Below are 26,900 nucleotides of genomic sequence, written 5' to 3'. Positions count from 1 at the left end.
GGACGGTAGGGGTGAAAAATTTTTTATTTATAAAATTAAATTTAAAATTATAATATTTAAAATAAATCATATAAAATTATTATTAGTTTTTAATTATTAAAAGTTTTAAAAGATAAAATATTTAAAATTATATAAAAAATACATAAAAATCTTAATTAATTTAAACTCAAATGATTAAAACTGTGACCATAGACCCCTTTAGGTCACTCCTAAAACCGTGACCATAGACCCTTTTAGGTCACCCTTTTGAAAAACCGTGACCATAGACACTTTTTGACCACTGTAAAAAACCGTGACCATAGACCCTTTTAGGTCACCCTCAAAACCGTGACCATAGATCCTTTTTGGTCACTGTAAAAAATTGTGACCATAGACACCTTTAGGTCACCCCCAAAAACAGTGACCATAGACCCTTTTAGGCCACCCCCAAAACCGTGACCATAGACCCCTTTAGGTCACCCGAAAACCGTGACCATAGACCCCTTTTAGGTCACCCTTTTTACAAAAACCGTGACCCTAGCCCCTTTTTGGTCACTGTAAAAAACCGTGACCATAGACTCCTTTAGGCCACCCCCCAAAATCGTGACCATAGACCCTTTTAGGCCACCCCCAAAACCGTGACCATAGACCCCTTTAGGTCACCCCCCAAAACCGTGACCATAGACCCTTTTAGGTCACCCTTTTTTGAAAAACCGTGACCATAGCCCCTTTTTGGTCACTGTAAAAAACCGTGACAATAGACCCCTTTAGGTCACCCCAAAACCTTGACCATAGACCCTTTTAGGCCACCCCCCAAAACCGTGACCATAGACCCCTTTAGGCCACCCCGCAAAACCGTGACCATAGACCCTTTTATGTCACCCTTTTTTGAAAAACCGTGACCATAGACCCTTTTAGGTCACTGTAAAAAACCGTGACCATAGACCCCTTTAAGCCACCCCTCAAAACCGTGACCATAGACCCTTTTAGGCCACCCTTTTTAAAAAAACCGTGACCATAAGTACTCTATGGTCACCCTTTCCAAAAAACCCGTGATCATAGCTTTTTTTTTTGGTCACCCTAAAAAACCGTGACCATAGGGGGTCTATGGTCACGGTTTTTTACCGTGACAAAAAAAACCGTGGCCATAGACCCAAAATGTTGTAGTGAGAATTCATTGTTGGTTTGGACTATGCTACCAACGACTTGGTTCTTGTTTTGATTGATTCCAAACCATGCAAGAATTCTCATTGTCAATGAACCTTTTCTATTCAAGAGATGCCCTGATGGGATGATTAGAAGGTGTGTACTAGAAAGTGAGTTGAGAAATATCCTATGGCACTGCCATAGTTCAGATTATGGTGGACATTTTGGGGCAAAAAGAACAACATCCAAAGTTCTTCATAGTGGCTTCTATTGGCCATCCATATTCAAAGATGCCAGGGAGTTTGTAACTCAGTGTGATGAATGCCAAAGAGCAGGGGGCCTACCAAGGAGAAATGAAATGCCCTAGAATTTCATATTGGAAGTAGAATTATTTGACCTTTGGGGAATAGATTTCATGGGACCCTTTCCACCATCGCACTCATTCAAGTATATATTGGTGGCTGTAGAATATGTCTCTAAATCGGTGGAAGCCATAACAACAACTACATGTGATGCAAACATTGTTCTCTATTTTCTTAGGAAGTATATCTTCACCAGATTTGGAGTGCCTAAAGGCCTCATTAGTGATGGTGGCAGTCATTTTTGTAACAAACAGATGGATAAGCTGCTCCACAGATATGGAGTAACTCATAAAGTGGCTACACCATACCATCCTCAAACTAATGGCCAAGCAGAATTAGCAAATAGAGAGCTAAAAAGAATTCAAGAGAAAACGGTTGGAGTTACAAGAAAAGACTGGGCAAGGAAGTTGGATGTTTCCCTGTGGGCATGATAAACCACTATTTTATGGTTTATCTTGTACTCAATTGAGTGATTTTTATCAATTCTTTACACACTTGTTCATGTAAATTGCATGTTTTACATTTTCCTTCCTAATTCTGTGCTTTGATTGAAAATATGCTTCTTTGGCCTTAAATTTACTAACTTTAATCCTCTCTTATTACCATTCGATGCCGTGATATGTGCGCTAAGTGATTTCAGGGATTACAGGGAAGAAATGGCTTAGAGGATGGAAAGGTAGCATGCAAAAGTAGAAGGAATACAAGAAACTGAAGGAATACAATTGATGCGGTTCCAGTTGCGTTGGAAAGCTAACATTCAGGGCTTCGTAACGATATATAATTTGCTATAGCTACTCCGAAGATAGGCGATGCGCACGCATGGATCACGCGGACGCATGACCTGGAAAAAATGCAATCCGCACGAACGCATGGACGACGCTTCCGCGTGACTTTGCAGAGACCTGTACGTACCAGAAATCACTGGGGGCAATTTTTGAACTGTTTTGACCCAGTTTTCGGCCCAAAACACACAGATTAGAGGCTATAAAGTGGGGAAATCTATCCATTCATACAACAATTCATACAACAAAAAAATACAACATTTATAATTCATAATTTTAGGTTTTAGATGTAATTTTAGAGAGAGAGAGAAGCTCTCTCCTCTCTCTTAGGTTTTTAGGATTAGGATTCCTTTCAGTTTATGGTTATTTCTTCATTCCAGGTTCAATGTTCCTTTAATTTAATTTCTCTTCTACTTTTCTTTATTCTATTACTTTAATTGTTATTTATCTTTCCAAATTGGTTTATGAACTTTCCCATGTTAGAATTGATTTCTTTATTTAATATAATTTGAGGAATTTCAGATTTATGATTTCTTTCTTTAATTTATGATATAAATAATTTGGATTTTTCCCCTTTTGATTTTGGTTAAGTAATTGGTAACGCTTGAGTTATCAAACTCAGCCGTTGATTGGAAATTAGGATTGCGAATTGATTTGCATCCCTCCAAAGCTAGTCTTTCCATAGGAGTTGACGAGGACTTGAGGAATCAAATTGACCAGTCCACTTGACTTTCCTTTATTTAGTAAGGATTAACTAAGTGAGAGCAACGGACAATTCTCATCACAATTGATAAGGATAACTAGGATAGGATTTCCGGTTCTTATATCTTGCCAAGAGATTTTCTTAATTATTAATTTATTTTTCTTGTCACTTAATTTACTTGTTCCCTATTTCAAAAACCCAAAAATATACAATTTTCCATAACCAATAATAAATCATACTACCTTGCAATTCGTTGAGAGACGACCGAGGTTTAAATACTTCGGTTATATATTTTATTATGTTTGTTACTTCTGACAACCAAACTTTTGTACGAAAGGATTCTCTGTTGGTTTAGAAACTATACTTACAACGCGATTATATTTTTATAAAAATTCTTTACTAGTAGAAATCCCGTTCGTCAAAATGGCACCGTTGCCGGGAAATTACAAACGTGTGCCTTATTATTGGTTATTATAATATTTTATTTTGCTTGTTTATTTGTTTCTTATTTTTTTTATTTTTATTAGCTACTATGAGTTCTCACCCCCGTCGCTTTAAGTTTGGTTCTAATGTTATTATAAGGAATGGAAATTATAACAGGAACATGCATCAAGTTCAAAACAATCAAAGATGGAAGGAGCCACGAGGATCTGATCAACCCTTTCAGCAACAGCACCTTCCAAAGTACCATGGACAACGACCATCCTACAATGCATGCCAAGACAATAGTTATGGTGGACCCTTTCGTGACAAACTACCTCCACCAAATTGCTATGATCAAGAGCCATTCCGAGGTGCATACCAAGATGATAGATATGGTGGACCCCTTGTAGTTACCAACAAGCCCCATCATATGCTTATGAACCACCTCCCCAACACACCTTTGAACCACCATACTCACAAGCCCCTTTACACCATTCACCTCCATATGACCCTAACCCATATCTACCCCAACCTCCTCTGGATGACAACACCATTGGTGTTATTCACCAAGGGCAAACAAAGCTTCATACCACACTTGCCTCTATCACTAGTCTCACCTCTACTCTTTAAGCACTTATATCCCGCATGGACCAACCCTTTACCTCCAATATTCAACCCTCAAGCTTTGGTTCACTTCCTTTTTAACCACATAATAATCTTTTCATCCCATCACCACCCTCCATGGAAGAGCACCCACATCCATCAATCCAAAAGCAAGATAATCCCAGCTATGCTATTGACAAGGAACAAGATAAAAGGGATCATTTTCGCGAATTCATACTTCATAAGAAGTTAGAGGAGGCTCTACAGGTGGAGGTAGTAGAGACCCTTGAAGTCGAAGAAGCGGTGGAAGAATTAGTGAAGGAAGACATCAAGGAGGAGTCTGATTTTTTCTTAGAGCAAGAGGAAGCCCAAAATGTGGAGATAAGAGAGACCCTCAAAGATGAAGGAGTAGTTGAAAGGAGTTATCATAGAAAGAAAATCATCAAGGATGAGTACGATTTTATACTAAAACAACTGGACAAAGCAGTAATTATTGAAGAAGAAGAAGTGGTTGAAGACTTAGAAAATGCTGAACCTCAATGGAAAAGTCCAGTCATAGAACCTCCTTCCAAGACGTCTGAATTTGATGTTGAAGAGGGTGTACAACCACCAAGACATTTCATGGTTGAAGACTTTGCAGAGGTTGATCAAGAGATGGAGATTAAAGAAGAGGAAGCACAACCTCCCATGCCCTTGGTAAGCCATAAAGAATAGTTTGATTTGGAAGAAAGCTACCAAGAGGAAGTGGTTGGAATTGAAGAAGCTTGCAAAGAGGTGGAAGTTGTCAAAGAAGAGCACAAGGGAGTGGAGCTTGAAATTACCTTGCCAAAGTTGTTGGAGACCTCTCCGCCTAAGTCACCATCATCCTTCACAACATTCAAATGGGTAAAATTCATATCCCTTAGCTTTCACATCCCACTTGAATATGGTTTACTTGAGACAGATGATCAACTTAGAGCTCTTTATGGCATTAAGAGTAAGAGAAAAATAGTTAGTGGTAGGAGTTGCCCTGCAAGGTTCAATACGGTTGCACACTCTAAGTTGAAATGCAAGTATTGGTGTAAAGCTCAACTGAATGGGTCTAAGAAGCTGTTTGGATGCCTCAGTGAGAATTCGGATTGCTTACCACCCAGTTGGAACAAAGATAGTTGATGAGCGGATAATTTATACGCTTTTTGGCATTGTTTTTAGTATGTTTTTAGTATGATTTAGTTAGTTTTTATTATATTTTTATTTGTTTCTAAATAAAAATCATATTTATGGACTTTACTATGAGTTTGTGTGTTTTTCTGTAATTTCAGGTATTTTCTGGCTGAAATTAAGGGAGCAAAGCAAAAATCTGATTCAAGCTGAAAAAGGATTGCAGATGCTGTTGTATTCTGACCTCCCTGCACTCGAAATGGATTTTCTGGAGCTACATGAGTCCAAATGCCACGCTCTTAATTGCGTTGGAAAGTAGACATCCAGGGCTTTCCAGCAATATATAATAGTCCATACTTTGCTCAAGGATAGACGATGTAAACTGGCGTTCAACGCCAGTTCCATGTTGCAGTCTGGCGTCAAACGCCAGAAACAGGTTACAGATTGGAGTTGAACGCCAGAAATAGGTTACAACCTGGCGTTCAACTCCAGAAATAGCCTAGGCACGTGAGAAGCTTAAGTCTCAGCCCCAGCACACACCAAGTGGGCCCCAGAAGTGGATTTTTGCACCAATTATCTTAGTTTATTCATTTTCTGTAAACCTAGGTTACTAGTTTAGTATTTAAACAACTTTTAGAGATTTATTTTGCACCTCATGACATTTTAGATCTGAACTTTGTACTCTTTGACGGCATGAGTCTCTAAACTCCATTGTTGGGGGTGAGGAGCTGATAAACCACTATTTTATGGTTTATATTGTGTTTAATTGTGTGGTTTTGTCATAATCCTTGCCCACTTATTCATCAATTTAGCATGCATTTAGATTTCCTTCCTAAATTCAGTACATGTTTGAAAATTGCTTCCTAGAGACTTTAATTATTTACTTTTAATTCTCCTTTATTCCATTCGATGCCGTGATCTGTGTGTCAAGTGTTTCAGGCCTTATAGGGCATGAATGAGATGGAGATTGGAGAGGAAGCTAGCAAAAATGGAAGGAACACAAGAATTTGAGGAGATAACCAGCGAGAAGTGATGCGGTCGCATGGCTCACGCGACCGCGCGAAGGAGCACAAATCGCAGGGACGCGGTCGCATGGCTTGCGCGGCCGCGCAGATAGGAAAGCGCAAGCGACGCGGTAGCGTGGACGACGCGAACGCGTGGAGAGGAAAAAGCGCAAGCGACGCGTCCGCATGGACGACGCGATCGCGTGACATGTGCGATCTGCATAATCTCCAAAATTTGATGGGGGCAATTTTGGACCTTATTTCGGCCCAGTTTTCGGCCCGGAACAGCAGACTAGAGTCAGAGAATATGCAGAAACAACACACATTCATTCAGTAGTTTGAGATCTAGTTTTTTTTCACTGTCTTAGGTTTCTCTCTCTAGTTTTTAGGATTTTAATTTTCAATTGGTCTTAGCATTGGAACAGTGAGAAGAGTTATTTCCTCATCAAGACTTCATCATTCTAGTTTGTTCTCTTAACTTGGTTTTATTCTTCCATGTTCTTTGTTATGTTTAATTTTGTCATTCAGATACTTTTATGATTAATCAATGCAAGGATTATTTCTCTTTAATTCAATTTCAATTCCAATAATCATGTCTTCTTTTAATTCCCTTTTATGTGCCATGGATTCTTTATTTACAATGCGTGAGTAGTTTCATTACTTGATAGGGAGTTGATTAAAAGGAATTCTTGAGTTGGAAGGATTGAAGGAGAATTTTATAGTTGGGTTAAATGTTGGATTGCTATCCTGTCACCAACGCCAATCCCTTTGAACTAAGTGGGTTGTAACTCGTGAATAGATCTGGCAGTCCAACTTGTTTGACTTTCCCTTACCTAGTAAAGGATAACCAAACAGAGTAACCGTTAATTATAAATCAATCTTTAAAATCACTCCATCAATGATAGAGATTCTAAATAATCAATTTCCAGTCAAGGCTTTTATTTATATTATTTAAAATTCCTCAATTTAAATTCCAATTTACTTAGCTCAACTTCTTGGAACATCTGATTAATAAAACAGCACACTTTTCTGCAACTCGTTGGGAGACGACCTGGGACTTAAAACTTCCAGTAATTTTAATTTAAACTCTCTGTGACATATTTCTAAATTGATAGGCAGATTTTCGGTGAGTTAAGAACTATACTTGCAACGTAACCATTTTAATAAATTTTTAATTCACCAGCTTCTGCTTCCCATCAATTTTTGGCGCCGTTGCCGGGGAGTTGCAATAGAGTGCTAATTTTATTAATTAGTATTTATTTATTTGCATTTTATTTAACTTTGCTACTATGAGCTGCATGTTTCTTCCGTCAAATGACGCGTTCACTTCTTGATCCGCGCTTGCTAATATTCGATCCTGAAATTGAAAGGACAATTTCACGAATAAGACGAGAACAGCATAGGTTAGCCCGCTCTGAGGGCGGATCTGAAAGTGAATTTGAGGAAGAAACCAGCCCCCGTTCTACTGATTCGGTTGTTTTACGCGCAGAAAACATGGCAGCTAGAAGAGTTACCATTCAGGAGGAAGGAGCTCCTGATTTTACAATGCAACCGTTTCAAGCGCATCATCCAGCGGTAGCTACAGATTTTGAAATAAAGACCACACTACTAAATTTGATGCCCAAGTTTCATGGCCTACCTGCTCAAGAGCCTATCAAGCACTTGAGAGATTTCCAGGCAGCCTATTCTACTGTCAGGCGTGATGGCTGATGAAACTTCAATTCTGCTGAAAGCTTTTCCATTCTCTCTTAAGGGAAAAGCAAGAGAGTGGTACTACACTCAACCTCTAGCAAATGTATCCAACTGGGATACACTCAGAAAGGAGTTTCTGGAGAAATTCTTTCCATCTGAAGTTACTGATAAACTGAGGAAGGATATATCTACAATTGTTCAGGATGACAATGAGACTCTCTTTGAATACTGGGAGCGCTTCAATAATCTTCTGGAAGCATGCCCCCACCACATGATTGACAAGATCGTGCTACTCAGCTATATCACACAAGGTATGAGGCCCCAAGATAAGACCACATTGGAAAGTGCCAGCAATGGGTCTATGAAGAAGTACAAGACCACTGATGAAGCTTGGCAATTGATCAGTGATTTAGCTGAATCTACTCGGAACCACAGACAGAAGCAAGGCCATTCAAAAGCCGTTGCAGAAGTATCTTCTGGCATAGAGACTGCTGCTCTAAATCGAAGCATCTGTGAGATGACCAACCTGCTGAAGCAAATGCAGTTGAATCAACAAGCTCAGCAAACTCAACCGCAACAAAACCAAAAATTAGTTCCACAAAGAATTTGCGGAATTTGTGCTGATTACAGCCATTACACTGATGAATGCCCGCAGCTCCAACAAGAAGACAACATGGTGGCATCCACTCACAACTTCTATGACCGCCCCAACCAAGGGTACAATCAAAGTGGAAATAATAACCATGGATGGCAGGACAATTCAAACCAGAATTGGAGAGACAACAATAATAGGGGAGGCAGAGATAACCAGGGAAATCAGAAGTGGAATAATAACAACAACAGGCAGCAAAATTAACCTTACCGAGCACCTCACCTGAGGCAAAACCAAGGACCACCGAACAATCAGCAGCAAACCTCTCAATTTACCCATTCTTCTGTATCTTCTAATGAAGATTTATTACAAGCTTTTGAGAAAAGACAACTGGCCATGGAAAATACCATCGTGAACAGTATTAACGCCAGTCTGAATGGTTTCACCTCTACTCTGCAAGCTCTTATGACACAGCTTGGTTCAGCACAAAATTCCAGTAACCAACCTTCAAGCACCACTGGAATCCCCTTTCAACCATTACCCAATCCAAAGGGAGGCATTAATGCCATCACCCTGAGTTCCGGAACCACACTGCAACAGAGGAATCAGGAGGAACCAAGCTCACCAGAATATGCCTCAGCTGAAGAGGTGGTAGAAATCGAAGATGTTGAAGAGGAAGAGGATATACAGGACATAGCTGAAGAAGAGATAGCTCAACCACAGGAAGAAGCACAAAAAGGCGCAAGCACCACAGAAAACACTACTCCCATTCTATTTCCACAACTTGCAAGGAAGCCCAGGAAGCAGCTGGAACCTGATCCTAAAATGGTAGAAATATTCAAAAAGGTTGAGGTAACTGTTCCCCTTTTCGATGTTATTCAGCAGGTACCTAAATATGCAAAGTTTCTAAAAGACTTATGTATCCATAAAGACAAAATTAACGAATTAGAAACGATTCCTTTAGGTAGTTCTATATCTGCTTTAATGGGAGGATTACCTGAAAATGTAGTGATCCAGGTCCTTGCATAGTTAGTTGTACTATTGGTGGTGTAGTAATCTATGATTGCATGTGTGATTTAGGAGCATGTGTCAGTATAATGCCTTTGTCTATATATGATGTTTTAAGGCTCCCTCCCTTAAAAAGGTCGGCAGCTTGTTTTGTGTTAGCAGATAAAAGCATTATTACAGTGGCTGGAGTTGCTGAAGATGTTTTGGTGAACATTAAAGGGCTCACATTTCCCACTAATTTTTATATCTTGGAGATGTGCCATAATGATTCAGATAAGCCATCATCAATCCTACTTGGAAGACCATTCCTGAAGACATCAAAATTCAAATTAGATGCTTTTTCAGGAACATACTCCTTTGAAATAGATGGCCGCATAGTAATCTTCAATCTGAATGGAGTCATTGACAACCCCCCAGAAGATCGTTCTATCTTCCAGTGTGATGTCATAGACGAGAGTGTGGCTGAAGTTCAAAAAGAAGTGTTTGAAGAGAGGCACACTGGACAAGATCCAAGTGTGGGGACCCTCTTAACTGACAATAAGGACACTTTGCCATTTTTGCAAGCCCCAGATAATCCAGAGCCTGCCCATGATCAAAAGTTAGAATTGAAACCTCTCCCTCCACATCTCAAATATGCTTATCTTGAGGATGAGCAGAAGCTTCCGGTTATTATTGCAAGAGAACTGACTTCTCAACAAGAAGAGCAGTTACTTGATGTACTGAGGAAGCATAAGAAGGCAATTGGGTGGAGTTTGGCAGATATAGTGGGAATCAACCCTCAAGTATGCGAGCACAGAATATTTTTAGAAGAGGGAGCAAGACCTGTCCGTCAACCACAAAGAAGATTGAATCCCACCATCTTGGAAGTTGTCAAAAAGGAAGTGACCAGACTATTGGAAGCAGGTATCATATATCCCATTTCAGACAGTGAATGGGTAAGCCCAGTACAAGTTGTGCCCAAGAAGTCCGGAGTCACTACCATGAAGAATGAGCATGGAGAGCTCATAGCAACTAGAGTTCAAAATGCTTGGAGAGTCTGCATTGATTACAGGCGTCTCAACCAAGCTACCCGTAAGGATCACTACCCACTTCCATTCATTGATCAAATGCTGGATTGCCTGTCAGGTAAATCACATTATTGCTTTCTAGATGGTTACACAGGTTATTTCCAGATTCATATAGCTCCTGAGGATCAGGAAAAGACTACTTTTACATGTCCTTTTGGGACTTACGCTTATAAGAGAATGCCCTTTGCCTTGTGCAATGCACCAGCTACTTTCCAAAGGTGCATGATGAGTCTTTTCTCTGATCTTATTGAGGACTATATGGAAGTTTTTATGGACGATTTTAGCGTTTATGGTGATTCTTTTAAACTTTGCTTAGATGGATTATCTAGAGTATTAGATAGATGTGTTGATACAAACCTTGTATTGAACTTCGAAAAATGCCACTTTATGGTAAAGCAAGGGATTGTATTAGGACATGTGGTATCTAATAATGGCATTTCTGTAGACCCAGCAAAGGTGAATGTTATTTCTAGTTTACCTTACCCCTCTTCTGTGAGGGAAGTCCGTTTGTTCCTTGGCCATGCAGGTTTCTACAGGAGATTTATTAAAGACTTTAGTAAGGTGGCACTTCCCTTATCCAGATTACTACAGAAGGACATTGAGTTCGAGTTCAGTGAAGATTGCAAACAAGCATTTGATAAGCTGAAGACCGCTCTAACTCAAGCCCCAATTGTGAGAGGACCCGACTGGAGCCAGCCGTTTGAGATCATGTGCGACGCTTCCAACCATGCAGTAGGAGCAGCACTGGCTCAGCGTGAAGGTAGCGATCCTTTTGTTATTGCCTATGCATCTAAGACTTTAGACACTGCCCAGTCCAATTATACTACTACTGAGAAAGAGCTACTTGCTATTGTTTTCGGTCTGGATAAATTCTGAGCTTATTTACTTGGTACTAGAGTAGTAGTGTATTCGGACCATGCAGCTCTAAAGTATTTATTAGCTAAAAAGGAATCCAAACCAAGACTTATACGTTGGATACTGCTGTTACAAGAATTTGATTTAGAAATAAAGGATAGGAGTGGTAACCAAAATTTAGTAGCGGACCACTTGAGTCGCCTTGAACATATTAAGGATGATTCTACTCCTATAGATGATAATTTTCCTTTTGACAACCTGCAAGCAGTATCTGAGGTAGTCCCTTGGTACGCACCTGTTGCTAATTATTTAGTTAGCCGCACATTTCCCCCATATTTCTCTAAACATCAAAGAGACAAGCTGAAAAGCGAGTCTAAATATTATATATGGGATGACCCATATTTATGGAGATGTGGCGCTGACCAGATAATTAGACGATGTGTACCTCAATCAGAATTCCAGTCCATTTTAGAGGCCTGTCACTCATCTGAGAGTGGAGGACACTTTAGCCCTCAAAGAACAGCTAGAAAGATCTTAGACTGCGGATTCTGGTGGCCTACTCTTTTTAGAGATGCTGCTGAGTTTTGTAAATCTTGTCACCCATGCCAGAAATTTGGTAACATATCCAAGAGGGATGAGATGCCTCAATAATATATGCTTTTCTGTGAAATTTTTTATGTCTGGGGCATTGACTTCATGGGTCCATTTCCAAATTCTAGTGGATATTTTTATATATTGTTAGCTGTGGATTATGTTTCCAAATGGGTGGAAGCAATTCCTACCCGCACTGATGATGCTAACACTATTGTTTCCTTTGTGAGAAACCATATTATATGCCGCTTTGGATCACCACGAGCGATCGTGAGCGATCAAGGCACCCATTTTTGTAACAGGAGACTAACAGGATTGATGAAGAAGCATGGGATAATCTATAAAGTTGCAACAGCTTACCATCCCCAAACTAATGGGCAAGCCGAGGTGTCAAACAGAGAAATTAAGCATATCCTGCAGAAGATAGTAAAGCCTCATAGAAAAGACTGGAGCACCAGACTACAAGATGCACTGTGGGCATATAGAATAGCATACAAGACACCAATTGGGATGAGTCCCTTTCGCTTATTTTATGGAAAAGCTTGCCATCTTCCAGTTGAAATCGAACACAGAGCCTTCTGGGCAGTTAAAGAGTGCAACATGGAAATTGAGAAAGCCGGAACTGAAAGAAAGTTGCAACTACAGGAACTGGAGAACCTTCGCCTAGAAGCTTATGAGAACTCCAGAATATACAAGGAAAAGATGAAAGCTGTGCATGATCAAAACATCAAGAAGAGAGAGTTCCAACCTGAAGATTTTGTTCTCCTTTACAAATCTCGACTGAGGCTCATGCCCGGTAAGTTGAGATCAAAATGGGAAGGTCCATACAGAATAGAGAAGACTGAACCGTACGGAGTCTATCACCTAAGCCATCCTTCAAGTTCTGAACTTATTAAAGTTAATGGACACCGCCTAAAGCTGTACCATGGTGAGAAGGTGCAGAAAAATAAGTAGCTTGATTTCTTCCACTTGGAAGATCCCCACATAGCAGCAGATTGAGCTAGTAGAGCGTCCAACTTACGGACGTAAAAGCAAAGTGCTTGGTGGGAGACAACCCACTACGGTATGATCGTTCCTTTCTTCACTTTTAGTTTTTCTTCTTTAATAACTCTTCTCTTTATTAGTGCTTCCGTGCCCTTTCAATTACATGTCTTTATCTTTCCTTAAAAAAAAAAAATTCGCCGCGCGACGCAATCGCACCAGCAACGCGTCCGCGTGGCAGGAGGAGTAAAGAAAAATAAAAATGAACAGAAAGTTACGCAGGAGGAGCGCTGGAGTCGTGCCAATGGCACAAATTACTCCACGCGACCGCGTCGCATGGAAATCATGGCCTCCCACGCGGCCGCGTGCCTCACGCGGCCGCATGCCCTGCATTTTCGACGTAAAAGGATGCACTATGCTATATTGTGCGATAGTGGTGCTGGATTGGTGCTGGAAGCACAATCCTTGTCACGCGACCGCGTCGCCGACGCGGCCGCGTCAATTATTTTCTGACGCACACTCACGCGATCGCATGACCCACGCGATCGCGTCACCCAATTTTGGCAATTAAAATGAATCGAACAGAGAGTTGTGCTGGAGCGAGGCTGCACTCGCGCCAGCAGCGCAACATAGGTCACGCGACCACGGGACTGACGCGATCGCGTCCCCTTCCCTGACGCACCCCATGCGAACGCATGCCCCAGGCGGCCGCATCACATGCACCGCACAGCTAAACCTCAATTGCCAAATTATCTTATCTTTCTTTCCTCCAAATCCTAATTTTTCTTTTCCCTCCTTCTTCCTTCTTTCTTCTTTCCCCCCTTCTCCTTTCTATCTCACTCTCTCTCTCTCTCTCCTCCATTAACAAGGTTTTACCTTCTTCTTCCTTCTTCTCTTTTCTATCATTCTTATTATATTATGTATATATTATTATTTTCTTTTTCTTTTCTTTTTCTTTTGAAACTTTTATTTTCTTTATTCTTCTTTTCCCTTTTTACATGGTGTTAGAAATTTTTTGAGTCATTATCCCTCATTATATGCTTGTGACTTGTTACAACTTATTTGACAATTATTATTATTATTATTATTTTAGGGGATTGCTTGCATGTTCAATTTCATACTTTTTACATCTTGTTTAACATGCATGCTATGTGTTTGTGAAAAAGCCCATGTGGCATTATGCACTTCTCTATGTTCCTATACTATTCAATGCTTGCTTTTCACAACTTTTCCCTATTATTTTATTAATTGAATTCAATTGTCAATACAAACGTGATAGTTTGTTACAAAGTAGTGCTTGGTCTATGCTACTCATGCCCTTTGCTAGCATGCCAATAAACACCTTGCATTCACTTGTCTTTTTATGCACTAGCTATTTCCCATTGATGGCTTTTCATATGTACTCGAGAACATGTGTTAATGTCATCTACATTTTACTGTGCATCATTCACCCTCTTTTCCGTTTCCTTCCTTGCCGTATCTCTCTTTGCATTTAATATTCTTTCTCTTCCCTTCTTTCAGGATGGCCACCAAGAAAGGAAAGGAGAAAGCAACTTCCAGACCACCAGCAAGAAGAGGAACTAAAAGAGCATTAGTGGCAGAGCCTTCTTCAACCGCAGTCAAGCCCTCAACAAAACGAGTCAAGAGGATAATAAAGGTTGACGAAAAGGAGACAGCCTTTCCAGCAAAGGACGCTGCGCGATTTTCCAATCGCTACTGTGAGCAGATGTTCCCCATCCTGGCAGAAAGGAACTATAACAATGAATACCTTCTTATCCTCCCATCCAATATTGCCACCTTTGTTGAGCCGCAAATTGAGCGAAGACAATGGGATTTCTTACGGAGACAGCCGAGGCAGGTCAATCTCTCTTGGGTAGTTGAGTTCTACTCCAACTTCTACATACCGACCCTGCAGTCTATTTATGTCCGGCAAAAGCAAGTCCCCATCACAGAAGAGGCCATTCAGCAAGCTCTGAGTCTTCCCCTATTCCAGCAGGAATGGACGCTTTTCAAGAAGCCACCCTTCAGCGCCAGAGATACCAATTTGAATGGGACTCCGTTCTCGGAGTCATCGCTTTACCTGGCTGCCGTTGGATCTACGGATACCACCGTACCCGCCCTAAGGGAATCTTGGCTTCCGCACTTACCTTGGAGGCCCGCGTATAGGCACAGATCATGTCCCATTACGTCTTTCCAAGCACTCATGAGTCCTCCTTCACTGCAGACATGGCTGTTCTACTATGGTGCATCCTTACAGACCAACCTCTGAATCTCTCAAGACATATCCGGCATGCTATGGAACACGTACAAATCGCGGGCAACCTACCTTTTCCCGCCCTGGTCTCGGATCTTGTCTTAGCAGCCAGAGTCTCCTACAGAGCTGGGGACACCAAAGCCATGGTTCCACGGGATGATCAATATGTCCCTAACGGGAAATACCTCAGACTTTCAACAGCCACTACAAGCCAGCCTACTGAGCCAGTTGAAGATATTCCTTCTTCAACACCACAAGCATCTACCACTGAGAAATTGCTCCAATAGTTACTTGAAAAGTTGGATCGGCATGAACAGAAAGCTAAGATGAGAGAGCGCCGTAACAAGCGCCGATTCACATACCTCAAGGGGCTGATCATGGGCAAATTCAAGGACTCAGACACTCCGGACTCCACTTCTTTTACCAGCACCGGGAGCCATGATGGTCCCGACTGTGGAGATACTGCTACCAGCCCACCCCTGTTTCTGACAGATGGCACCGAGGATGGTGCAAAGCCTTAAGTGTGGGGAGGTCGGTCAGTACCTGACTTCCAGAGGTAAATTCTCTTCTCTGGCACCAATAATTAGGATATTTTAGTTAGATTTTTTTTCTTTTATAAAATAGAATAACTTGCATAGAATAGTTGCATGCATGTTGTACTTGATTGAAAAGACAATAAGTTTCTTTTAAAAATCTATCTTTGGAACAAAATTTCACTAATTTTTCAAAATTTTTATGATAAATCTGCTTGAGTTGTATTTGGAACATGATGTTTGAGCTAAAGAACACACAACCTGTGAAAGATTTGAGCCTTTATGTATGGTTACACTATTTAACCATAATCATTTTTTGTGTGTTTACTTCTCTGTGATTGTAATCTGTATTTTGTTTTATCTTATATGTCCAGTATTTATTATATTTACATGCTTGCACATGATTGAGGCCATCATTTGTTTAAACTCACGTATCCAAATCAAGCCTACCCTTCTCAATTACCTTTGTTAACCACTTTGAGCCTTTAATTCCCATTTGTTCGATATTTTACCACATTACTAACCTTAAGCAAAAAAAAAATTATATATCCCAAATTGAATCTTTGGTTAGCTTAAGATAGAATTGTGTGTGCTAGTTAAGTATGGGAAATTACGGGAACAAAGTTGTTGAGGGAATATGTCATGAAAATTTAAAGGGAATTTGGATACCTACTCATGTGAAAATATAAGAATGAAAAATCTATGTGCATTGATAAGCTTTATTTATTCAAAAAAAAAAACAATAAATAAGGGGACAAAATTACCCCAATGTTAAATTCGGAATTCAAAGATCAATGCACATATGATAGGATTAAAATACAAAGTTGAAACATGAGTATGGGTTGAAAAAGGGAATTATGGGTAGCTAAGCATGAATTTAAAAGTATATAGAATATATGTATATTAGATGAGAGCTTAGGTTAATTAAAGATTCAATTTATAAAGCTCACTTAGCCATATGTATATCCTTACCTGCACCTTGGCCCCATTACAACCCTGAAAAGACCTCATGATGTTTGCATTGGTATATTAACTGTTGTTGATTGGTTAAGAGGAAAACAAAAGTTAGAAAACATGACTAGAAAAGAATTGAGTGATTACCCTATACACTAGAGATTAGAGCGTACATACATTATCAGTGAGGGTTCAATGCTTGAATTTTCATGTTTCCTACTTTCATAAGCTATCTTCTTGCACTTTTATCAGTTTTATTGTATAATGATAGAATTAGTGGAATTTGATTTGTAACTATTTTGAAGGGCTTATTTACTTTTGATCAAGTGGACAATAATCATATAGTTGCACTGATTTATATACGTAGGATTGTATTGCATTTCATGAGTTTCTGCATGTTCATACTTATTTCCTTGTCTCCTTCAATTTAGCATGAGAACATGTTAATGTTTAAGTGTGGGGAGGTTGATAAACCACTATTTTATGGTTTATATTGTGTTTAATTGTGTGGTTTTGTCATAATCCTTGCCCACTTATTCATCAATTTAGCATGCATTTATATTTCCTTCCTAAATTTAGTACATGTTTGAAAATTGCTTCCTAGAGACTTTAATTATTTACTTTTAATTCTCCTTTATTCCATTCGATACCGTGATCTGTGTGTCAAGTGTTTCTGGCCTTATAGGGCATGAATGAGATGGAGATTGGAGAGGAAGCTAGCAAAAATGGAAGGAACACAAGAATTTGAGGAGATAACTAGCGAGAAGTGACGCGGTCGCATGGCTCACGCGACCGCGTGAAGGAGCACAAATCGCAGTGACGCGGCCGCATGGCTTGCGCGGCCGCGCGGATTGGAAAGCGCAAGCGACGCGGTAGCGTGGACGACGCGAATGCGTGGAGAGGAAAAAGCGCAAGCGACGCATCCGCATGGACGACGCGATCGCGTGACATGTGCGATCTGCATAATCTGTAGAATTCGATGGGGGCGATTTTGGACCTTATTTCGGCCTAGTTTTTGGCCCGGAACAATAGACTAGAGTCCGAGAATATGCAGAAACAACACACATTCATTCAGTAGTTTGAGATCTAGTTTTTTTTTACTCTCTTAGGTTTCTCTCTCTACTTTTTAGGATTTTAATTTTCAATTGGTCTTAGCATTGGAACAGTGAGAAGAGTTATTTCCTCATCAAGACTTCATCATTCTAGTTTGTTCTCTTAACTTGGTTTTATTCTTCCATGTTCTTTGTTATGTTCAATTTTGTCATTCAGATACTTTTATGATTAATCAATGCAAGGATTATTTCTCTTTAATTCAATTTCAATTCCAATAATCATGTCTTCTTTTAATTCCCTTTTATGTGCCATGGATTCTTTATTTACAATGCGTGAGTAGTTTCATTACTTGATAGGGAGTTGATTAAAAGGAATTCTTGAGTTGGAAGGATTGAAGGAGAATTTTATAGTTAGGTTAAATGTTGGATTGCTATCCTGTCACCAACGCCAATCCCTTTGAACTAAGTGGGTTGTAACTCGTGAATAGATCTGGCAGTCCAACTTGTTTGACTTTCCCTTACCTAGTAAAGGATAACCAAACAGAGTAACCGTTAATTATAAATCAATCTTAAAAATCACTCCATCAATGATAGAGATTCTAACCAATCAATTCCCAGTCAAGGCTTTTATATATATTATTTAAAATTCCTCAATTTAAATTCCAATTTACTTAGCTCAACTTCTTGGAACATCTGATTAATAAAACAGCACACTTTTCTGCAACTCGTTGGGAGACGACCTGGGACTTAAAACTCCCAGTAATTTTAATTTAAACTCTCTGTGACATATTTCTAAATTGATAGGCAGATTTTCGGTGAGTTAAGAACTATACTTGCAGTGTAACCATTTTAATAAATTTTTAATTCACCAGCTTCTGCTTCCCATCAGGAGCTCTGCTGTGTCTCGATGAATTAATGCAATTATTTCTGTTTTCTATTCAAACACGCTTGTTTCTATCTAAGATGTTTATTCGCACTTCAATATGATGGATGTGATGATCCGTGACACTCATCATCATCCTCAACCTATGAACACGTGCCTGACAACCACCTCCGTTCTACCTTCGATTGAATGAATATCTCTTGGATTCCTTAATCAGAATCTTCGTGGTATAAGCTAGAATCCATTGGCAGCATTCTTGAGAATCCGGAAAGTCTAAACCTTGTCTGTGGTATTCCGAGTAGGATTCAGGGATTGAATGACTGTGATGAGCTTCAAACTCACAAGGGCTGGGCGTAGTGACAGACGCAAAAGGATCAATGGATCCTATTCCAGCATGAGTGGGAACCGACAGATGATTAGCCGTGCGGTGACAGCGCACCTGGACCTTTTTCACTGAGAGGACGGATGGTAGCCATTGACAACGGTGATCCACCAACACACAGCTTGCCATAGGAGGAACCTTGCGTGCGTGAAGAAGAAGACAGGGAAAAAGCAGAGATTCAGAAGACAAAGCATCTCCAAAACTCCAACATATTCTCCATTAATGCAGAACAAGTATTTAATCCATGCTCTTTTATTCTTCACAATTCATATTGATAATTATAATTGATTTCCTGACTAAGATTTACAAGATAACCATAGATTGCTTCAAACCAACAATCTCCGTGGGATCGACCCTTACTCACGTAAGGTATTACTTGGACGACCAAGTGCACTTGCTGGTTAGTTGTGCGAATTTGTGATAACTAGTAATATTGACATTGACATACACAATTTCGTGCACCAATAGTCAACAAGAAGATGGGTGCAGAAATAAGATTTGGGATCCAGGCATACATGAGGATCAACTTTGGGAGCTCAAAGCTTGTGAAGAACTCCATCAAAGCTTGGGGAATATATCTGGAATTGATAGAGCTTATTGGAAGTCCAAGCATTGGTGAAAGTTTCAAGATGAGTTCAAACACAAGCCTCCATAACAAGGAGCTCACCAAATGTCCAACTTAAGGACTCTAACTAAAAGTGCTAGGTGGGAGACAACCTACCATGGTATGATCGTTCTTTTTCAGTCTTAGTTTTATTTCATTTTATTCTTAATTTTATTTTATTCTATTTTTCTTAGTATTCATTTATAATATCTGCATCAGCATCTGTATTTTGCATTCTGCATACTGCATATATATATATATATATATATATAAAGAAAACGCACGCGACGCGTAAGCGTCGCTGATGCGTCCGCATCATAGTTTCATTCGGAAGAGAAGAGAATTGAACAGAAAGTCACGCGAGAGCGTGGCTGGAGGCGTGCCTTAGGCACAACCATGCCCACGCGACCGCGTCAATGACGCGTCCATGTCATTCTGAAAAAGAGCTTCCCACGCGTCCGCGTCACCCACGGAAATGCGTGGCCCTGCAAAATCGACGTAAAGAGGTGTATGGCAGAGAGTTATGATGGAGTTGGCCTGGAATGATGCTGTAAGCACTAGCCCCATCACGTGACCGCGAGCCCCACGCGGCCGCGTCATTTTCAAAATATGGCCATTCACGCGACCGCGTCACCCACAAGAATGCGTCACCCTAAATTTTGGCAAAATAGGTTTGAAACAGAAAGTTGCGCGAACACGAGGCTGCTCTCGCGCCACTCGCACAAATCAAGTCACGCGACCGCGTGACCCACGTATCCGCGCCACTTGAAAAACGTCACACACGACGCGACCGTGTGACCCACGCGTCTGCGTCACATGCGACGCACATCTTATCTAAATTAGCGCCAGATATCTTATCTTTTCTTCCCCAAATCTAAATCTTTTCTTTTCCCTTCCTATTTCTCTTCTTCTATCTTCTCTCCCTTCTTATTCTTTATTCCTCCTTTCTTCTTTCTGTCTTACTTCATCTTTTTAACTTCTCATCCCTCTTTACTTCCATTCTACTTTATTTAATTTATTTGCATACTTTCATGCATTGCATTTTAATTTTGTGCATATTTTTATTTTCTTTTCTAAATTTATTATTTTTCCATTGGTGTTAAATTTTCTTCTTCAACTGTTGCATCTTTTCTTGAATTATTCTGGTGCTTCATGACTTGTTTTACTCTGACTGGGTATTATTCTTCATAAGTCAATGCTACTCCTTCATGATACTTATATTATCTTGCATTGACATGAACTTACACTATCTTACATTACCCACACTCTCTTTCCCATTGTTGCAACTTTTGCACCACTGGTATGCCATGTGCTTCTATTGTTTTCTCACTTATATGTTGTAGCTACTATGAAATTGAGACCCTCATTATTTGGCATTAACCCACCCATACTTTATTTATTTTCTTATCTTTATTTCTGGGTTACTTTTTCTTCTTTTTCCTCTTCTTTCAGGCTGGCCACCGAGAAAGGGAAAGAGAAACTTCTATATGGGGCAACAGACAAGTCTATCTGCACAATCTCTAGAGAAAAGCATCAGTTGTAGCAGCTCTTCCACCTGCACATCTCAGCATGCACCGAGGACGGTGCAATCTTTAAGTGTGGGAGGTCGATACCGATCTCCATAGGTTAGTTATTTTCTTCCCAACACTAATGTTTTATTTTCTTTATTAGTTCATTGTTGCATTTACATGTTTGATTGTATATTTTCTTGATTTTGTGCATATTCTACCACTGCTTAGTTAAAGTAATATTTACTTTTTCAAGAAACTTTTTAGAGTATTTCACTAATTTAAATTAAAACTTTTTATTAAACTTGTTTGAAGAAATATTATATTGGAACATGGTTTAGAGCTTGAACACACAAAACCAGTGAGATTTTGAGCCTATTTGATTGGTTGCATTTTATCAACCAATATTTTATTTTTTGTGTGTGTTTTTCTCTCTAAAATTGTGATCTTTGTCTTGCTTAATTCTATATTTCCATGGTTTGATGTATGCATGTACTTATATAATTGAGGCCTTTGTTTCACTGAGCTTACATACCCATATGGTCTTACCCTTTTATTTTCCTTTGCAAACCAATGTTGAGCTTATTATACCCCTTTGTTTTTTACTTTAGCACATCATTAACTCTAAGCGGAAAATAATAATGTCCTTAATTTGAATCCTTGGTTAGCTTAGACTAGTGAAAGTGCTTATGATTTAAGTGTGGGGAAATTGGGTTTGGAAATATTTGGTTTGAGAATTGAGTATGTTAGAATTTTCTGAAAATGTGAAAGAAATGTTTAGGACATGTTCATGTATTCAATAATTTAATCATATGCATTGAGAAAAACAAAAGAAAAAATGATATAGATATATATATATATAACAAATAAATAAATAAAAAACAAGAAAAAGAGAAAAAGATAAGAAAAGAAATAAAGTAAAATAATAAAAGGGGACAAAATGCCCCAAAGTAAGTGGTGAAAGCAATGCATATGTACTGTACTCGAAATCAGGATGCATGAATATGTGGAAAACATGGTTAATGGATAGTTAGATGTGGTATTATGATTACATGGATTGTCTAAAGTTAGGTGGAAAGTTTAAGTTAATTAAGGATTCAGATTTTAGTCCACTTGACCAAATACAATCTTACCTTGACCCTAACCCCATTACAACCCTTAAAAGACCTCTTGATATGTGTATTTGTGCATTAAACTTTTGTTGATTGGTAGAAAAAGAGAAAGCCTTAGAAAGCAAGATTAGTAGAGAATTGAGAGATCGAACCTTAAACACCTGAGCGATTAGAGTGTATACACTTCCAGTGAGGGTTCGATGCTCGATTCCTTGTTCCTGGCTTTCATGAGCTATTTTCTTCTGCAAGTTCACTTGTACTTTATTTTGTGATTTGAATTAGTGAAATCCAGTTCATATTTGTTCTTAAAAGATTTGTTTACTTTTAACCAAGTAGGTAGAAACGTTCTGCATATAGTTGCATTCATATAGATAGGTTGCATTTCATACTTATCTACCATTCCTCTTCACCTTTATAGCTTCTTTTGAGCTTAGCATGAAGATATGTTAATGTTTAAGTGTGGGAAGGTTGATAAACCACTATTTTATGGTTTATCCTGTGCTCAATTGAGTGGTTTTTATCAATTCTTTACACACTTGTTCATGTAAATTGCATGTTTTATATTTTCCTTCCTAATTCTGTGCTTTGATTGAAAACATGCTTCTTTAGCCTTAAATTTACTAACTTTAATCCTCTCTTATTACAATTCGATGCCGTGATATGTGCGTTAAGTGATTTCAGGGATTACAGGGTAGGAATGGCTTAAAGGATGGAAAGGAAGCATGCAAAAGTGGAAGGAATACAAGAAACTGAAGGAACTGCTAAAGCTATCCAGCCTGACCTCCTGGTACTAAATCGACAATAATTTGAGCTACAAAGGTCCAATTAACATGGTTCCAGCTGCGTTGGAAAGCAAACATCCGGAGATTCGCAACGATATATAATTTGCCATAGCTTCCTCAATGATAGGCGATGCGCACGCGTGGATCACGCGCATGCGTGACCTGGAAAAAATCCAATCCGCGCGAACACGTGGACGACGCTTTTGCGTGACTTTGCAGTGACTTGTACGTACCAGAAATTGTTGGGGGCGATTTTTGGGCTGTTTTTGACCCAGTTTTTGGCCCAGAACACACAAATTAGAGGCTATAAAATGGGGGAATCCATCCATTCATACAACAAAAAAATACAACATTCATAATTCATAATTTTAGATTTTAGATGTAGTTTTAGAGAGAGAGAGAGAGGCTCTTTCCTCTCTCTTAGGTTTTTAGGATTAGGATTCCTTTCAGTTTATGGTTATTTCTTCATTCCAGGTTGAATGTTCCTTTAATTTAATTTCTCTTCTACCTTTGTTTATTCTATTACTTTAATTGTTATTTATCTTTCCAAATTGGTTTATAAACTTTCCCATGTTAGAATTGATTTCTTTATTTAATATAATTCGAGGTATTTTAGATTTATGATTGCTTTCTTTAATTTATGATATAAATAATTTGGATTTTTCCCCTTTTGATTTTGGTTAAGTAATTGGTAACACTTGAGTTATCAAACTCAGCCGTTGATTTGAAATTAGGATTGCGAATTGATTTGCATCCCTCTAAGGCTAGTCTTTCCATAGGAGTTGACTAGGACTTGAGGAATCAAATTGATCAGTCCACTTGACTTTCCTTTATTTAGTAAGGATTAACTAAGTGGGAGCAACGGACAATTCTCATCACAATTGATAAGGATAACTAGGATAGGATTTCCGGTTCTTATATCTTGCCAAGAGATTTTCTTAATTATTAATTTATTTTTCTTGCTACTTAATTTACTTGTTCCCTATTTCAAAAACCCAAAAATATACAATTTTCCATAACCAAAAATAAATTATACTGCCCTGCAATTCCTTGAGAGATGACCCGAAGTTTAAATACTTTGGTTATAAATTTTATTGGGTTTTTTACTTGTGATAACCAAACTTTTGTACGAAAGGATTCTCTGTTGGTTTAGAAACTATACTTACAACGCTGTTACATTTGTAAATTTCTTTACTAGCAAGAATCTGTTCGTCAGGGCATATAAAACTGCATTCAAAACCTTAATCGGGAGGTCACCAGTTCAGCTATTCTATGGCGAATCCTGCCACCTCCCTGTGGAGCTCGAGCATAAGGCTTTTTGGGCCACCAAGCTCCTCAATCTTGATTCTCAAGGAACAGGAGAAAAGAGATTACTGTAACTTAATGAATTGGATGAATTCAGACTGGAAGCTTATGAGAGTGCTAAGATCTACAAGGAGAGGAGCAAAAGATGGCATGATAAGAAAATTGCAAAAAGAGATTTTGAGCCAGGACAATAAGTGCTATTGTATAATTCCAGGCTCAAGATTTTCCCTGGAAAACTCAAGTCCAAATGTACCGGTCCTTATCTGGTGACTAAGGTTTCACCACATGGAAGTCTTGAACTTCTAAATGAAGCTTCAAAGGATACATTCCTAGTAAATGGTCACAGGGTGAAGCACTACCTGGGAGGACCATGGAACAAGGAGGAGAGCATTCAGGAGCTGACTTAAACTAGAATGAAGGACGTCAAGCTAGTGACGATAAAAGAGTGCTTGTTGGGGGGCAACCCAACTAGAGGTAACTTTCTTTTCTTTAGTCTTTTCTTTTTCCTTTTCAATAAGAGAGTTAAGTAGATTTTCCTGCATTGCAAGGAGTTAAGTTTGGTGTTGCACACCAAAGTAAAGTCATAAGTAAGCAATTCAAGGGTGAATATGTGATGCTAAGTTTGGTGTTCCACCACGGGTCTCATTGAAGCACATTGCAACCCTTCAAATAGCATGACTAGTCATTGATTCCAAACAATCATGGAAACTACTTAATAGTTGTTTAATTTCTCGTTCATAGTTTGTTTTCTTAATAAAAGCACATCATGTTTCCTGCATGTATTCAATTTGCTGCATATAGAAGTAGGCAAGGAACTAAGTTTGGTGTTCACACACCAACTTGAGTTCAAAAAATCACAAGCATACATGCATGCTAACCATCTCTCAAGTGCTTGAAAGCAAGAAAATTTCAATATCTCTGCAGGAAGTCATTCAATCTCTTGGAAGAAATATACACCATCACCTAAGGGGATAAAGAAGGACACAAAAGCTAAAGATGGTGATGACAAAGAGGAAATAAATGGACACCAAGAGGTTGTATTGTTACTTGAATGTCTCTAACTTAAGTGTGTTAGTTAAAAGTGCAATTGTACCCCTGTTGATTAGTGTCTTTTTAGTCATGATTCATCTACATTATGTTTGTCTCTATGTCATTTTGGCTTTCTAGTCTAAGTGCTTATGTCATTTCATCTTGCTTGAATTGTATGCTTTATTCCCTATGCTTCAATAAAAGAGAATGTTATGAAACAGAGAAAGAGTAAAAGTCCAATTTGTTAGAAGATAGAATAAAAGTCCTAAGGTTATATGGTGGTGCATGCTTGAATACTTGGTAAGTTCACAAATAAAGTTGAAGGGTAGAGTGTTCCCTTAAGTATAAGCTTAGTGCGCATTGTATGGAACCTTTGTGAATAAAAGATCCTTGCAACAAGAGAAAAAGAGGCTGGCGTTAGTGGCCAAGGTAACCCACTAACGCCAGCACTAACGTTGGCAACAAAGGAAGAAAAAATGAACAAGCTAGGCACCAATAGCTTGACCCTAAAGATATATGCCTGTGATGCTTTTATACTAGGATATGCTTGGATGATTAGGTTCTAAGAAGTGCTTCATCACTTGGTAACTCGGGTCAACTTACCCGGGATTATCAACCGAAAGTCCATTGTCAAGAGCAACCTTAATACAAAGCATTTAGTAACCCAAAGAGGTGTTGGGCATCAATGTCTCAAGGATTTGATTGCAAGTCAAGTGCCTGTGGTGTGTATGTGTTGAGGAGAGGCTTGAGTTAGTAAGTTCTGAGGGGTGCTTCAACACCCAACACCTTGAATCAACTGGGTCGGGAGTATTGACTGAAAGCTTATCATAAAGAGCTGCTTCAACACAGAACACTAAGCTTTAATAAATAGAATAAGCTTCTAGCAAGAAAAAGAAAAACAATAAGCTCAAGCCAAGGATCAAAGAATAAAAAGGTTTCATAAAAGCAGCATAGTTAGTAATTAAGGGGATGTGATAACCTGGAAACCAATAAGTTTATGAACTTCAAGGATATCAAGCATGAAACTCCAAGAACCAGGATTGAATATCTTTCAATAAGGACTTATATCTCTCTGTGTGTTCATTAATTACTCTTATGCTTTACTGCTTGCCTGGGGACAAGAAAGATTTAAGTTTGGTGTTATGATGCCTAGGCATCTTTGGAAAGTTTCACAAGCCATTTTCATTAGTTTTAACTTGTTTTCATGCATTCTCTCATACAATAAGCAAGAATTTGGATGAGTAATGTATGCATGTCTTGATTTAATCAAACATTGTGAATTATAAACATTTTCATGAGATTGATGCAAGAATTACTTAATGTAATGAATGCTGCATTATCTTGTGATTATGGCAAAACTTTGATGCAATTGTTTAGTTGATGATAGGCAAGGAGAAGCAAAGGAGAAGCAGAGAAGAAGCAGAGACCATAGCGTTAGTGGCCAAGTTGGTCCACTAACTCCATAGTTAACGTTGGCTCCACAAGAAGAAGCTAGCATTAGTGGCCAAGTTAGCCCACTAATGCCAGCACTAACGTTGGCTCAAGGAAGGGAAGCTGGTGTTAGTGGCCAACGT

General features: G+C 39.1%; 1 non-coding gene across 1 annotated transcript; it reads right to left on the bottom strand.

Annotated features, from left to right (window-relative positions):
• Window positions 1-8,003: 8,003 nt before the first annotated feature.
• LOC112761671 (small nucleolar RNA R71) lies at window positions 8,004-8,111 on the bottom strand. The gene has a single exon (XR_003182055.1). It is a non-coding gene; the product is annotated as a small nucleolar RNA R71 (small nucleolar RNA).
• Between the last annotated feature and the right edge of the window lie 18,789 nt (window positions 8,112-26,900).

Source organism: Arachis hypogaea, chromosome 16 (assembly GCF_003086295.3).
Source record: "Arachis hypogaea cultivar Tifrunner chromosome 16, arahy.Tifrunner.gnm2.J5K5, whole genome shotgun sequence".
Classification (NCBI taxonomy): Eukaryota; Viridiplantae; Streptophyta; class Magnoliopsida; order Fabales; family Fabaceae; genus Arachis; species Arachis hypogaea.
The sequence above is the reverse complement of the archived record's forward strand: the minus strand, read 5'-3'. Positions and strand labels throughout refer to the sequence as shown.